Genomic DNA, 17,095 nt, shown 5'->3' with positions numbered 1-17,095 from the left:
CTCTCTTCTCCCCCACCCCCGATCCATGATAGTTTGTTTTGTTTCTTAAATTCCACATGAATGGAATCATGAAGTATTTGTATTTCTCTGACTGACTTATTTTTGATAGAAACCCTGATTTTGTGCCTTGATCTGTGCTTTATTAAGGGTGTCACTCTTACAGGGCTTCACATCCTACCCTTTTCTACCTCTAACCATACATCTCCTTAGGTCTGTGCTCTCCTGTTTTCCAAGGTGACTGTGAACTAATCTGATCAACTAAGCCAGGCTAATGTTCTCACCAATGCTAATATATTAATGTCAGATGTTTTAACCCTTGCCATGACTATCTTTCCCAATGTCATATTGGACTCCTATAGCAAACAGTTCTGCTTTTCCTTTATTAGTAAAAAAGTGCTGGGAATTTCACATCAGATAGGTCTAATAGCACCATGTCATATCATAGGAGTTATTACTGGGTTTGTGGAGACCTCCATTACCTCTCAAATCATAAAGATAGCTATAATGATTTCACATAAGACATAATTTCTTCTTTCTCTATCCCACCTCTCTATTTTATTTACTGACATTGAGAACTGGAGGTTTCTAGTAAGAGTAATGTTATGTTAGGTCCAGTATCAATGTAGAGGGAATTTTATGCCTCATAATATGTCAGTTAATTTCTTGAATAATTCTCCAATTGATTAATTATATATGTCTTCTCTGAGGAGTAGCTAAGCTTCTTGTGGGTAAGAACCATGCATTACAATACTTCGAGTGACAGTATAACATAGTAATACATAAACACTTGGGTTCAAATATATAGCCCTGCCAATTATTGACTGGGTGACCTTGAACAAATCACAAAATCTCTCTGTGTTTTAGTTTTCTTATTTGTAAAATTGGAGTAATAATAGTGGCCACTTCAAAAGGCTGTGTGAGTATTAAATGATATGCAATGTATCGTGTAAAATGTGTAATATTTAGTTGTAGGAACTTAATAGATGTTGAGCAAAAGTGATAATTAGTAAATAATTACAAATTTTAAATACTAAAATAAAATATTTAAAATTAATAATAGATGTCAAATCAATATAAATTTTGTTTTGGAATCAATGCATTTATGCACTTCTTATGTCTAATTATCTCTCCCACCCAAGAATATCTGTGTGTATGTGTGTGTGTGTGTGTGTGTGTGTGTGTGTGTACATGTGTGTGTACACAGTCACACATATATTATACATTTATCTCAGAATTGTTTTCTATTCTATTTTATTAACTAAAGTTTATCCTAATACTTTGATTTATGCTAATACTTTGGTTATCTTTATCCTAATACTTTGATATACTTCTAGTAAGGTCTGTTTGCCATAAAACATTTAAGACATTTAAGAATGTGAAACCTGAGGGGAAATTCATTTGGTGAATTACAGGCTAATTCAGGTTGATTAATACAGGTAATACAGGCTAATTAGCCTGAAATACAGACTAATAAAATGTACATGAAAATGCCTGGAAAACAATAGTAAGATTTTCTGAAAAGTGCATAAGTGGAAAATGAGGGGTGGTGATTTAAATTTGATTTTCCATTTTTGTCATAGTGGTTTATATATTTTTTCTGAATTTCGGTTATTTAATGGAGGAGGACTTTGCAGAGATAGTTACAATACTCAGGATTTATGTTGCTGCCTTTAGTCATTCTAGTTGTTAATTTTGGAGTAGGTCAACTTTCACATTGTTTTTTATCGTAATGAAAGTTTTTTTTTTAATAAATCCGCAGAATCATGAATGGATTATAGCACACACTATCCTCAAAATGGCTGTCACAAATAGATGCTGAGCAAATGGTTGACACCAAGCAAACGTTATTTTTCTTTCTCTTACATATGAAACACACACCTTGATGCCATCGAAAACATCCCTTTATCACTTTCACTCTCCCTGGTATCTAAAGTTCATAACAACTTAGATAGAAGAATTGTGATAGAAACTTTAATAAGAGACACTGCAGAGTATATATAATGGTTAGTGGTTCCTATTCTTCTCAAATTGTTTTGAGTCTCATTTTGTTATAAATGAGACTGGACACGTGGAAGATGTAAGGAGTCTTTTAAACAATTTGTATGTCAGGAATGCATAGCAAATGGCAGTCTTCTATTTGTCAGCCAGTATCATCAGTTACAAATATCCTGGGAAAATATAAGCTTCCAAATTATAACTGAGTTTTTTCTCCTATGAAAGAAAAAGACACTAACCTATTCAAGTTTGCTCTTACTACAAACAGACATTTCCTTAGTTGTTCTGAAGCAAATAGAAATGTTGGAATCTTGCTGGAAATTCAGAGCAGATACCTTGTTTTGAATATCTGTGTATCTCGTAACTATACTTACTTTAGCACTTACTGTTATAATTACAGTAGACGCATTATCATGAATGGTTCATATATATTTTGACAACTTCTGTAATTCAAATGCATTTTATAAACATAATATTTGCTCAAAAAATTGCCATGATGAGTTAGATGACCTCTAAAATTTTTTCTAGCTTTAATGTTAGGATATACATACGTATAGGATATATATATAAATGGATGCTATAGTTGAAAGCTATTTTTGAAGTTAATAAAAAAACTCAGTGACAAAACAATGGGAAAATTTTACTTCATTTTCATGAGGCAAACTGTAAAGATTATTATTAATCATAATTACCTCCACAATGAGGCAAAATAGAAGAAAATATAATCAATCAAAAGAAAAATTGCACCTAATTTAACAAATATCCACAAACTCCCTGTATTCTTTTATTTTATTTATTTATTTATTTATTTTTTTAACGTTTATTTCTTTTTGAGACAGAGAGAGACAGAGCATGAACAGGGAGGGGCAGAGAGAGAGGGAGACACAGAATCCGACACAGGCTCCAGACTCCGAGCTGTCAGCACAGAGCCTGATGCGGGGCTCGAACTCACGGACCATGAGATCATGACCTGAGCCAAAGTCGGCCGCTTAACCGACTGAGCCACCCAGAAGCCCCTATTCTTTTCTTCTTTTCTTTTAAAACATTACTTCTGTGTCATTAAATTTTTGAAGTAACCTTCTGAAACAGCTATTATTATCCCCACTTAAATAGACAACCCCTCCCTGTAAAAACCTCAAAAATGTAATACAAAAAAAAAAAAAAAAAAAAAATTAAGAACACACAACTGGTTAAGTGCCTGGTTCTAAGCCTGAGAATGCTTTCTCACTGAGCGTAATACTCCCTTTCACAGCTCAGGAGTCATATCTTTAAATGCAAAGTGCAAGGAATCATCCCTTCTTTCCTTCAATTCTCTCTTCACTCAAAGGGAGGACTGAAGAATTTTAAATTTCAAAATTAATTCGCTATTCATGGTTTTATTTAACTATCTGAAATAACTATCTTTGAGTCTGGAATATCGGACTCAAAATTATGTGTTTATTCTGAATTTACATTAGTGAAGATGAGTAGTGCCAATCTCTTTAAGAGGGAAAGATCCGCAGAATTTGTTTTACAGTTAGATAAGTCATTACTGAATGTTACTTTGAAATATTTTAAAAGAACACCCATGAGCATTAAAATCAGTATTCTTTCCCCCAAGGTAAAATTTTAAAAATTGTATGAAGAAGATTACCTGCAGACTCACAGTTTGATTCTATGTGCCTCGTATCCTTGGTTATGTTCAGTAGATGAGAAGGCCTGTTTACTGAACTCCACTTGAACTTGGACAGGTTTAAGCTCAGATTTAAGATCCCTGAATATTGATGACCCTCGCAGAAATAGCTCTGAACAGGTAATAGGATTAACATAAGAGATTTACAAAGCCTGTTCATTAACAGTAAGGCAAAGACAAACTAAAACAATGAAGAACTTCAAGTTCTGTGGTAAATACAATCTTTGTCCACCTATTTTATGTTATTTGAAGAAAAAAAATTATCTCTTTCCAGCATGGAAATTTCACTCAGAAATTCACTTGCCGTTTTCAGAAAGAAAAAATTAGTTTTTCTGGTCAAGAAATTTTCTTGGTCCAACTGTAAGAACTATCCTTCTTGACAATTGCATTTGGCATGGTCCATTTTCCTCCTAAATTCACCAAACAACTATTTTCTTCTAACTTTTTAGTGCCCTGAAATGCCTTGCATATTAAAATCTTTTATTTTTTATAAATAAAAGATTTATTTTTTTGTTTGTAAAAAAATACTGGAAATGTTTGAATACAGTCTTTGTTATTATTTTTTTAAAAAATTATTTATTTTTGAGAGAGAGAGATATACACAGAGTGTGAGCAGGGGAAGGGCAGAGAGAGGAAGACACAGAATCCAAAGCACGCTCCAGGCTCTGAGCTGTCAGCACAGAACCCAATGCAGGGCTTGAACTCATGAATCATGAGATCATGACCTCAGCCCAAGTTGAATGCTCAACTGACTGAGCCACCCAGGTGCCCCTTGAATAGTCTTTATAATGTTAATGAGTTAAACCTTTCTATCTTGCCCCTACTTTATTGTATCTTTCCTAGTTCTTGTTTGTTTTATTATGTTGGTCATTTCATTTTCCTTCCATTGGCATTCAAAACAAAGAACTTTCATTCAACAACAACTTATAGACTGCCTACCCTTTGATAGGGAATGCTCAACAGAAGTGTTTTTGCAGTCTTTGAAAATTAAACTTCTGAAATGAAACTTGGTTCAAAGCACCTCATAGAATGTATATTCTGTAATCTAAGAGTAGTTACCTTATAGTTTACAGAATGCATTTAATGGGCAAAAGATAGCAATTACATGAATATTTATTTATTACAATAAAATGAGTATGTATTTATTAGTTCCATAAATATGAGCACCTACTTTGTGTAAACCAGCAGTGACTAGGTACTGAGGATACAAAGAAAATTAAACTATATGCCCTATGTCATGGGGATCACAGTTCAGTAAAGGAGATAAGAAAGTAAAAATCACAATGAAATGTTATAATTACTACAAAATTGGGACTATGTAAGAAATATTTTATGACACAAATAGAGTTAGTTTTCAACTTTTTCTGTAAGTTTTTTTTGGGGGGGGTACAAGTGAGAGAGGGGCAGAGAGAGAATCCTATGAGGGGTTAGAGAGAGAGAGAGAGAAGTGGGGCTCATGTTTTACCTGAATTGGGGCTTGAGCTCACCCCAGTGTGGGACTCGAACTCACTAACCATGAGATCATGACCTAAGCCAAAGTCAGATGCTTAACGATTGAGCTACCCAGGCACCCTAAAACGTTTTTTGTTTTTGTTTTTTAAAATTCAAGTTAGTTAACATGTAGTGTAATAATGACTTCAGGAATAGAATTTAGTAATTCATCACTTACATAACACCCAGTGCTCATCCCAACAAGAGCCCTCCTAATGTCCATTGCCCATTTAGCCCACCCTGCTCACCCAACACCCTCCAGCAACCCTGTTTGTTCTCTGTATTTAAAAGTCTCTTATGGTTTGTCTCCCTCTCTGTTTTTATCTTATTTTTGCTTCCCTTCCCCTATGTTCATCTGTTGTTTTCTTAAATTCCACATATGAGTGAAATCATGATATCTGTCTTTCTCTGACTTATTTTGCTTAGCATAATACTTTCTAGTTCTATCCACGTTGCTGCAAATGGCAAGATTTCATTCTTTTTGATCATCAAGTACTATTCCACTATATATATATATATATATATATATATATATATATATACATATGCGTATATGTACACACACACACACACACACACACACACACACACATACATACACACAAGCACACATATCATTTCTTCTTTATCAATTCATCGGTTGATGGACATTTGGGCTCTTTCCATGCTTTGGCTAATGTCAATAGTGCTGCTATAAATATTGGGGTGCATGTGCCCTTCGAATCAGCATTTTTTCTCTTTTGGGTAAATACCTACTACTGCAATTGCTGGGTTATAGGGTAGTTCTATTTTTAATTTGTTGAGGAACCTCCATACTGTTTACCAGAGTGGCTGCACCAGTTTGCATTCCTACCAGCAGTACAAAGGGTTTCTCTTTCTCCACATCCTCGCCAACATCTGTTGTTGCCTGAGTTGTTAATTTTAGCCATTCTGACAGGTGTGAGGTGGTATCTCATTGTGGTTTTGATTTGTATTTCCCTGATAATGAGATGTTGAGCATCTTTTCATGTGTCTGTTAGCCATATGAATATCTTTTTTGGAAAACTGTCTATTCATGCCTTTTGCCCATTTCTTCACTGGATTATTTGTTTTTTCAGTGTTGGGTTTGATATGTTCTTTATAGATTTTGGATTCTAACTCTTCATCTGATATGTCATTTGCAAATATCTTCTTCTATTCCATCAGTTGCCTTTTAGTTTTGCTGATTATTTCCTTTGCTGTGCAGAAGTTTTGTATCTTGATAAGGTCCCAATAGTTCATTTTTGCTTTTGTTTCCCCTTGCCTCTGGAGATGTGTTGAGTAAGAAGTTGCTGAGGCCAAGGTCAAAGAGGTTGTTGCCTGTTTTCTAGACTAGGATTTCGATGGCTTCCTGTTTTATGGTTAGGTCTTTCATCCATTTTGAGTTTATGTTTGTGTATGGTAAAAGAAAGTGGTCCAGGTTCATTCTTCTCCATGTCACTGTCCAGTTTTCCCAACATCATTTGCTGAAGAGACTCTCTTTTCTCCATTGTATATTCTTTCCTGCTTTGTCAAAGATTAGTTGGCCATACATTTGTGGGTCCATTTCTGGGTTTTCTATTCTGTTCCATTGATCTGAGTGTCCGTTTTTGTGCCAGTACCATACTTTCTTGATGCTTACAGCTTTGTAATACAGCTTGAAGTCCGGAATTGTTATGCCTCCAGCACTGGTTTTCTTTTTCAACATTACTTTGGCTATTCAGGGTCTTTTCTGTTTTCACAAAAATTTTAGAATTGTTTGTTCTAGTTCTGTGAATAATGCTGGCATTATTTTGATAAGGATTACATTGAATCTGTAGATTGCTTTGGGTAGTATCAACATTTTAACAATATTTGTTCTTCCAATCTATGTGCATGGCATGTTTCCCCATTTTTGTGTCTTTTTCAATTTCTTTCATAAGCTTTCTATAGTTTTCAGTATTTAGATTTTTCACCTCTTTGGTTAGGTTTATTCCTAGGTATTTTATGGTTTTTGGTGCAATTGTAAATGGAATTGATTCCTTGATTTCTCTTTCTGTTGCTTCATTATTGGTGTATAGAAATGTAACCTATTTCTGTACATTGATTTTATATCCTGCAACTTTGCTGAATTCATTTATCAGTTATAGCAGTTTTTTGGTGGAGTCTTTTGGGTTTTCCACATAGAGTATCATGTCATCTGCAAAGAATGAAAGTTTGACTTCCTCCTTGATGATTTGGATGCCTTTTATTTCTTTTTGTTGTCTGATTGCTGACACTAGGACTTCCAACAATATGTCGAATAACTGTGGTGAGAGTGCACATCTATGTCATGTTCCTGACATTAGGGGGAAAACTCTCAGGTTTTCCCCATTGAAGATGATATGAGCTGTGGATCTTTAGTATATGGCCTTTATAATCTTGAAGTATGTTCTTTTTTCCCTACTTTCTTGAGAGTTTTTATCAAGAAAGGATGCTATATTTTGTCAAATGATTTTACTGCATCTATTGAGAGGATCATGTGCTTCTTATCCTTTCTTTTATTAATGTTATGTATCACATTGATTGATTTGCAGATATTAAACTAGCCCTGCATCCCAGGTAAATATCTCACTTGTTCATGTTGAATAATTCTTTAATGTATTGTTGGATCCGGTTTGCTAGTATCTTGAGAATTTTTGCATCCAAGATCATTAGGGAAGTTGGTCTGTAGTTCTCCTTTTTAGTGGGGTCTTTGTCTGGTTTTGGAATCAAGGTAATCCTGGCCTTGTAGAATAAGTTTGCAAGTTTTCTTTCCATTTCTATTTTTTGGGGCAGCTTCAAAATAATAGGTGTTAACTCTTCTTTAAATGTTTGGGAGAATTCCTCTCTAAAGGCATCCAGCCCTTGACTCTTTTTTGTTGGGAGATTTTTGATTACTGATTCAATTTCTTTACTGGTTATGGGTCTGTTCAAATTTTCTATTTCTTCCTGTTTCAGTTTTGGTAGTTTATATGTTTCTAAGAATTTGTCCATTTCTTCCAGATTGCCCAATTTGTTGGCATATAATTTCTCATAATGTTCTCTTATTATTGTTTGTATTTCTGTTGCATTGGTTGTGATCTCTTCTCTTTCATTCATGATTTTAGGTTAGGGGTTTTGTTAATTCTTTCAAGGAACCAGCTCCTGGTTTCACTGATCTGTTCTACTGTTTTGTTTTGTTTTGTTTCATTTCTATATCATTGATTTCTGCTCTAATCTTTATTATTTCCCCTCTTTTGCTGGTTTTGGGCTTTACATTCTGTTCTTTCAGGTCTTTTAGGTGTAAGGTTAGGTTTTGTATTTGAGACCTTTCTTCTTTCTTTAGGAAGGCCTGGATTGCTATATACTTCCCTTTTATGACTACCTTTGCTGTATCCCAGAGGTTTTAGACTGTCGTGTTTTCATTTGTATTGGCTAAAATGTACTTTTTGATTTCTTGGTTAACCCTTTCATTCTTTAGTAGGATGTTCTTTAATCTCCAAGTCTTCATGGTCTTCCCAAATTTTTTCTTTTGGTTGACTTCGAGTTTCATAGCGTTGTGGTCTGAAAATATGCAAAGTATGAACTCGATCTTTTTGTACTTGTTGAGGGTTGATTTGTGACCCAGTATGTGATCTATTCTGGGGAATGTTCCATGTGCATTCGAGAAGAATGTATAATTTTGCTGCTTTAGGATGAAATGTTCTGAATTTATCTGTTAAGTTCATCCTGGCCAGTGTGTCATTCAAAGCCATTGTTTCCTTGTTGGTATTTTGCTTTCATGATCTGTGCATTGTTGTAAGTGGGGTGTTGAAATCCCTTACTATTATGGTATTAATATCAATGGGTTTCTTTATGTTTCTGATTAATTTATTTGTATATTTGGGTGCTTTCACATTGGGGCATAAATATTTACAATTGTTAGCTAATCTTGGTAGATAAACCCCTTAATTATAATATAATGCCCTTCTTCATCTCTTGCTACATTCTTTATTTTAAAATCTAGTTTGTCTGATATAAGTATGGCTACTCCCACTTTCTTTTGATGACCATTAGCATGATAGATGGTTCTCCATCCCTTTACTTTCAATCTGCAGGTGTCTTTAGGTCTAAAATGAGTCTCTTGTAAGCAGCATATAGATGGTCTTGTTTTCTTATCCATTCTGATACTTTATGTCTTTTAATTGGAGCATTTAGTCCATTGACATTTAGAGTGAATACTGAAAGATATGAATTTAGTGCCAATGTATTGCTTGTAGAGTTGGTGTTTCTGGTAATGTTCTCTGGTCCTTTCTAGTCTTTGTTGCTTTTTATCATTTTTGTTTTGTTTTGTCTTTTCTCCACTGAAGAATTTCCCTTAAAATTACTTTCAGGATTGGTTTAGTGGTCACGAGCTCCTTTAATTTTTGTTCATTTGGGAAACTCTTTATCTTTCCTCCTATTTTGAATGACAGCCTTCCTAGATAAAGAATTCTTGGCTGCATATTTTTCCAATTCAGCATGTTGAATCTATCCTGTCACTCCTTTCTGGCCTGCCAAATTTCTGTGGATAAGTCCTCTGAGAACTTGATCTCTTTTCCTTTATATGTTAAGGACTTTTTTCCCCCTTGCTGCTTTCATAATTCTTTCCTTGTCTGTGTATTTTGTGAATTTGACTATGATATGCCTTGATGATGGTCAGTTTTTGTTTAATATAATGTGAGTTCTCTGTGCTTCTTGGATTTTGATATCTGTGTCCTTCCCAAGATTAGTAATGATTACTGCTATAATTTGCTCACATAAATCTTCTGCCCTTTTTCTCTCTTTTCATCTTCTGGGACTCCTATGACTCAGATGTTATTCCTTTTTAGTAAGTCACTGAGTTCTCTAAGTCTTGTATCATGATCTTTTGCCTATGTTTCCTTCTTTTTTTCTGCTTCATTATTCTCCATAATTTTATCCTCTATATCACTGATTCACTGCTCTGCTTCATCCATCCTTGCCATCATGGCATCCATTCAAGATTGTATCTCAGTTATAGCATTTTTAATTTTGGCCTGACTAGATTTTATTTCTTTTATCTCCACAGAAAGGATTCTCTGGCGTCTTCTATGCTTTTTCAACCCCAGCTGGTATTCTTATTATTGTGGTTCTAAATTCTAGTTCAGACATCTTACATATATATGTGTTGGTTAAGTCCCTTGCTGTCATTTCTTCCTATTCTTTATTTTGGGGTGAATTCCTTCATTTTATCATTTTGGAAGAAGAAAAAAAATTATAAAATAAAAAATTAAAGTTAAAAAGCTAAGAAGAAAACAAAAAAATCAAATAAAAGAAGCTAGGTCCTAGGTGTTTTTCAGTCTGCATGCTGAAAGAAGCTTGATTCAGTATAGAAAAAAGGGAAAGGAAAGAAAAAATAAAGCTAAAAATTTCTATAGTTAAAAGTTTATATAATAAAATAGAATAAAATAAAATGAAATAGAAGAAAACATTTTTAAATAAAATGTGTTGTAAAAAAATAAAAATAAAATTTTCCTCTTTCTGTATCCAAGAAACAGAAAGAAAAGAGAGAAAAAAAGAAAACAATTAAAGCAAAACAGAAACAAAGAAAATGCACAAATAAATGAACCAGCAAATAGAATAAAACCTGAATGAAGTTACATCCAGTTTCCTCTAGAACTGAAATTATGAATCACTCTATAGTCTGTACACTAAGCAGGCAGAGTGTTGGTCTTCTGGGGGATGTGCTTGGAGGGCACAGTTGGGCAGGACTTGGTGTAACAGCTTCAGTCTCCACAAGGTGGTGCAGCTTAGCTTACTGGGATGGGTCTGTGTGTACAAGGGAGAGCTAGCATCCTAGTCTCTGGTGCAAGAACTTCGTTCTCTCACTGACCAGCAATCAAGCACCCCTCCTTTGTCTCAGGCCCCTGTCCACTCCCTACCTCTACCCTGTCCATGTCCAAGCTGTTCACCTGCCAGGGGGCACCTCCCTCCAGAGTTTTGTCTCAGATGGGGTTGTGTTCCAAAACCCCACACTTCAGAGACCCCTGTAGCTTGGACCCACACTGACTCTCTGGGGGAGGTTCTCACTGAGCAATACCTGGGTGCCAGCTTGCCCCAGAAAATGTTCATGCGATCAGGCAGTGGCAGAGGTTCAGAGATTAAGGCAAATCATAATACATAGCCACTGCCAGGTTTCCCCACACTGGCATCCTTGTCCCAATCAATACCAGCAAATGTAGATGCTTTCTGGGGTCCGCTGAGACCTTTGCCTATGGGGTAGCTGTATGGCCTCTACCAAATGCTCTCCAAACAGGGGAACTGCTTCTCCCTGTGTGGCACCCCTTGACCCCACGGCCTGCTCCTGGGGATTCACCCTACTTTCTCACCAGATCACTGCCAGGTACTGAGCTCCAAAACTTCAGACTCTGCACTCTGCTGTTTATAGAATCCTCATGGTATTAAAACCCTCTCCTTTCTCCCTGTCAGTAGTTGGGGGAACAAATTTCTTGTTCAGTCCCTGTGAGTGTTCTTACTCTTTCTCTCTTTCTTTCCAGCCACTTTCAGGGAAAGTGCTGTTCTTGCACAATCCTGATACACAGCATCTCCACTTTTCTTTTTCTCTCTCTGTCCTTTCTGCAAGAAAACAGCTCCCTACCCTCCACAGCTTTTCTCTCCCCAGTTCACCTCTCTGCAACATGACCCGTGGCTCCAGTTATGCAGATTGTTGCATTTATCCTCAGATCAATAGATGCAAAAATACTCAACAAGATATTAGCCAACCAGATCCAACAATACATTAAAAACATTATTCACCAGGACCAAGTGGGATTTATGCCTGGGATGCAGGGCTGGTTCAATATCCACAAAACAATTAACTTGATTCATCACATCGATAAAAGAAAGGACAAGAACCATATGATCCTCTCAATAGATGCAAAGAAAACATTTGACAAAATACAGCATCCTTTCTTGATAAAAACCCGCAAGAAAGTAGGTATAGAAGGAACATACCTTGAAATCATAAACGCCATATATGAAAGACCCAACGCTAATATGATCCTCAATGGGGAAAAACTGGGAGCTTTCTCCCTAAGGTCAGGAACAAGACAGGGATGTCTACTCTCACCACTGTTATTCAACATCGTATTGGAAGTCTTAGCCTCTGCAATCAGACAACACAAAGAAATAAAAGGCATCCAAATCAGCCAGGAGGAGGTCAAACTTTCACTCTTCGCAGATGACATGATACTGTATATGGAAAACCCAAAAGATTCCACCAAAAAACTGCTAGAATTGATTCATGAATTCAGCAAATTTGCAGGATATAAAATCAATGCACAGAAATCAGTTGCATTCCCGTACACCACCAAGGAAGTGACAGAAAGAGAAATCAAAGAATCGATCCCATTTACAGTTGCACAAAAAACCATAAAATACCTAGGAATAAATCTAACCAAAGAAGTGAAAAATCTATACACTGAAAACTCTAGAAAGCTTATGAAAGAAATTGAAGATGACGCCAAACAATGGAAAAAGATTCCATGCTCCTAGATAGGAAGAACAAATATTGTTAAAATGTCGATACTACCCAAAGCAATCTACATATTCTATGCAATCCCTATCAAAGTAACATCAGCATTCTTCACAGAGCTAGAACAAATAATCTAAAATTTGTATGGAACCAGAAAAGACCCCCGACTGGCCAAAGTGATCTTGAAAAAGAAAACCAAAGCAGAAGGCATCACAATACCAGACTTCAAGCTATACACAGAACTGTAACCATCAAAACAGTATGGTACTGGCACAAGAACAGACACTCAGATCAATGGAACAGAATAGAGAACCCAGAAATAGACCCACAAATGTATGGCCAGCTAATCTTTGACAAAGCAGGAAAGAATATCCAATGGAATAAAGACAGTCTCTTCAGCAAGTGGTGCTGGGAAAACTGGACAGCGACATGTAAAAGAATGAACCTGGACCACTTTCTTACACCATACCCAAAAATAAACTCAGAATGGATGAAAGACCTCAATGTAAGACAGGAAGTCATCAAAATCCTCAAGGAGAAAGCAGGCAAAAGCCTCTTTGATCTTGGCCACGGCAACTTCTTACTCAACACCTCTCAGGAGGCAAGGGAAACAAAAGGAAAAATGAACTACTGGGACCTCATCAAAATAAAAACTTCTGCACAGCGAAGGAAACAATCAGCAAAACTAAAAGGCAACTGACAGAATGGGAGAAGATATTTGCAAACGACATATCAGATAAAGGGTTAGTATCCAAAATCTATAAAGAACTTATCAAAATCAACACCCAAAAAACAAATAATCCAGTGAAGAAATGGGCAAAAGACATGAATAGACACTTCTCCAAAGAAGACATCCAGATGGCCAAATGACACATGAAAAAATGCTCAATATCCACAGATCAGTTTCCTAGGTGTTCAAAATGGTTTGGTTCTGATCTGGCTGCGTTTCAGGAATGAGACAAGTTCAGTGTCTCTATGCTGCTCTTCCATTTTAACTCCTCCCTCCGACAAGTTTTAATAAAACTTCTTCAGGTTGGCTAAGTCATTTCTGGGTCTATTTGCTTTCTGTACTTGAAAGTTTGATTGGTGTTTTTCCCTTTAAATTTTCCCCATTGTTATTGTTTTTTACCATTGGAAATTTCTTTCCTGCAGGGTGCCTGGGTGATTCATTAAGTTAAGTGTCCGACTTTGGCTCAGGTCATGATCTTACGGGTCGTGAGTTCGAACCTTACATCTGTATCTGCACTAACAGCTCAGAGACTGGAGCCTGCCTTGGATCTGTGTCTCCCTCTCTCTCTGCCCCTCCCCTGTTCACACTCTGTCTCTCTCTGTCTCTCTCTCTCTCTCTCAAAAATAAATAAACAATAAAAATTTTAAAACAAAGGAATTTATTTCCTTCTGTTTTTAGTGGTATGTAAAGGTGGGAAAGTAGACAGATGTGTTCATTTTGCCATCTTTTCCTAGCGCCTTTCATCCTCATGGACAAATTTCTCAACCAACTTTGTCAGAGTAGGGAATTTAACTTATTCTAAGCTTAAAACTAGAAATTTGCAATTAGCAAGAGGACAAATATATAAGAGGCAATTAAGATGAAAACATCTAAGTTCATGAAGTGTAAGGTTTAATCATATGTAGCTTTATCTAAAAAATTTAAGTGGATATTTGTGCAATTTTAACAGTGATAGTGTCTAGACAAACTTGAATATTTGTACCTTATTATTCTAAATTAATTTATCTGTGGAATGCCTACTATATGATAAACACTCTTCTGTGGACACTGTACACATTAGTAAAGAAAACAAAGTTTTTGCATTTAAAACGTTGACAGTTTGTGAAGAATCCAGGTTTGGAATTCAGGTTTGATTTAATTCCAGGGCTCACACTATTTGCTAACCAGTAAACTCTCTTGCCTGGGGTAGATTAAAAAGAGGAAAATATGGAATTCTCTTTAAATCCTAAGCAGTCTCCATCAAAGATTTTCTGGTTCCCAGAGCCATCATATATACTACCTTTCCCATTTTTTTTGAAGATGAGGTTTATTAAAAGAAATAAAAAAGCTAGCATCATACTTAATGGGGAAAAACTGAGAGCTTTTCCCTTAAGGTCAGGCATAAGGTAAGGATGTCCACTCTCACCACTTTTATTCAACATAATAGTGGAAGTTATAGCCACAGCAAAGAGACAACAAAAAGAAATAATAGGCATCCAAATTGGTAAGGAAAAAGTAAAACTTTCACTATTTGCAGATGACATGATAATATATTTAGAAAACCCTAAAGACTCTGCCAAAAAAATACTAGACCTGATAAATGAATTGAGTAGGGTTGAAAGATACAACACCAGTGTACAGAAATCTGTTGCATTTCTACCCACTAATAATGAAGTAGCAGAAAGAGAAAGTAAGAAAGCAATCCCATTTACAATTGCACCAAAAACCATAAGATACCTAGGAATAAACCTAACCAAAGAGGTAAAATATCTGTCCTCTGAAAACTATAAAACATTGATGAAGGCAATTGAAAATGACACAAAAAAATGGAAAGACATCCCATTCTCATCGATGGGAAGAACAAAAATTGTGAAAATATCTATACTACCTAAAACAATCTACACATTTAATACAATCTCTATCAAAATGCCTGTAACATTTTTTACAGAGGTAGAACAAACAATTAAAAAAATTATATGAAGCCATAAAAGACCCCAAATAGGCAAAGCAATCTTGACAAAGAAAAACAAAGGTGGACGTATCACAATTCTAGATTTCAAGTTATACTAAACAGCTGTAGTAATCAAAACACTGTGGTGCTGGCACAAAAATAGACACATAGATCAATGGAACATAATAGAAAGCCTAGAAATAAACCCAAATTAAATGGTTGATTAATTTTTGACAATGAAGAAAAGGATATACAATGGGAAAAAGTCTCTTCAACAAATGGTGTTGGGAAAACTGGACAGCTACATGCAAAAGAATGCAATTGGACAACATTCTTACACCATACACAAAAATAAACTCAAAATGGATTAAGGACCTAAATGTGAGACTTGAAACCATAAAAATTCTAGAAGAGAGCACTGGCAGTAGTTTCTCTGACATTGGTTATAGCAACATCTTTCTAGATATGTCTTCTGAGGCAAGGGAAATGAAAGCGAAGATAAATTATTAGGACTACATGAAAATATGGAAGGAAACAATCAACAAAACCAAAGGGAAGCCTATGGAATGGGAGAAAATATTTGCAAATGGTACAAAGAACTTATACAACTCATTGCTCAACACACACACACACACACACACACACACAATCCAATTAGAAAATGAGCAGAAGACATCAACAGACATTTATCCAAAGAGAACATAGAGATGGCCAACAACACATGAAAAGATGCTCAACATCACTCATCATCAGGGAAGTACAGATCAGAAAACCATGAGATATCATCTCACACCTGTCAGAATGACTAAAATAAAAAACAGAGACAATTGTTGGTCAGGATGTAGAAAAAAAGAAACGGTTTTACAATGTTGGTGAGAATACAGACTGGTGCAGCAAATGTGGAAAACAGAATGAAGGTGCCTCAAAAAATTAAAAATAGAACTACTCTACAATCCAGTAATTGCATCACTTGGTATTTACCCAAAAGATAAGAAAACATTAATTTGAAGGTATACATGCACATCACAGTGTATTTAAAAAAAACTTCATTGATTTGATTGTAAAATCTCCAAAAAAACACTTTTTGAGATCTTATGGATATACTCTTGTCTCAGAAAAAGACAGCCCAGTGAGAGAGAATGAGAAAAATCTCATTCTGGAAGATTTGTAGTGTAGCCAGCCCTTTACTTATGGTATTTTGTCTTTTTCATCTTATGTTATGGCCTTTAATTGAAAGAAGAAAATATAAATACCATTTGGACCTTGAAGTTTCTTAGTGATCCACCAACATTGCCTGGAGATCATTTTTCATTCTCAACTGAGGATAGCAGTCACTTTCTACAAAAATCTGCATAATGGGAAGTCTTTGTTGCATTCTGTATACATTTCCTATGAAGATCGAAACTTATCTGAGTAAAATTGAAGCATATAGTCAGATATTTTTTAAAGAGTATATGGTTTTTAAAATAGCCACAACTTAATTTTTTTAATAATAGCTAAAATATTGTTTCTATCACTGATGTTTCAAAGTTCAGTGTAGATTGAATTAACACTATTTAAGGCTTCTGTCATATCAAAGCAACTGGTTACTTTATATTACATATACAATGCCAAAACATTTAGAGGAAATTTAAGTCATAAATAGCACAGAAATTTAAGAAGCAATTTAAGTACATAAACAAGACGGTGAGTCCTTTCACAGTTTTAATGTCTATGATAATATGAGTCTTAGAAGAATTAAAATAGAGGTTGTTTTCACTAAATTTACCTTTTAATTTTTATTAATTC

General features: G+C 35.3%; 1 protein-coding gene across 1 annotated transcript in view; it reads left to right on the top strand.

Annotated features, from left to right (window-relative positions):
* ODR4 (odr-4 GPCR localization factor homolog) overlaps positions 1-17,095 on the top strand; it is an 80,080-nt gene that overhangs the window by 62,878 nt on the left and 107 nt on the right. The window lies entirely within an intron of this gene.

The sequence above is a fragment of the Panthera leo genome, chromosome F3 (assembly GCF_018350215.1).
Source record: "Panthera leo isolate Ple1 chromosome F3, P.leo_Ple1_pat1.1, whole genome shotgun sequence".
In the NCBI taxonomy this organism is placed as follows: domain Eukaryota; kingdom Metazoa; phylum Chordata; class Mammalia; order Carnivora; family Felidae; genus Panthera; species Panthera leo.
This window is presented reverse-complemented; position numbering and strand designations above follow the sequence as displayed.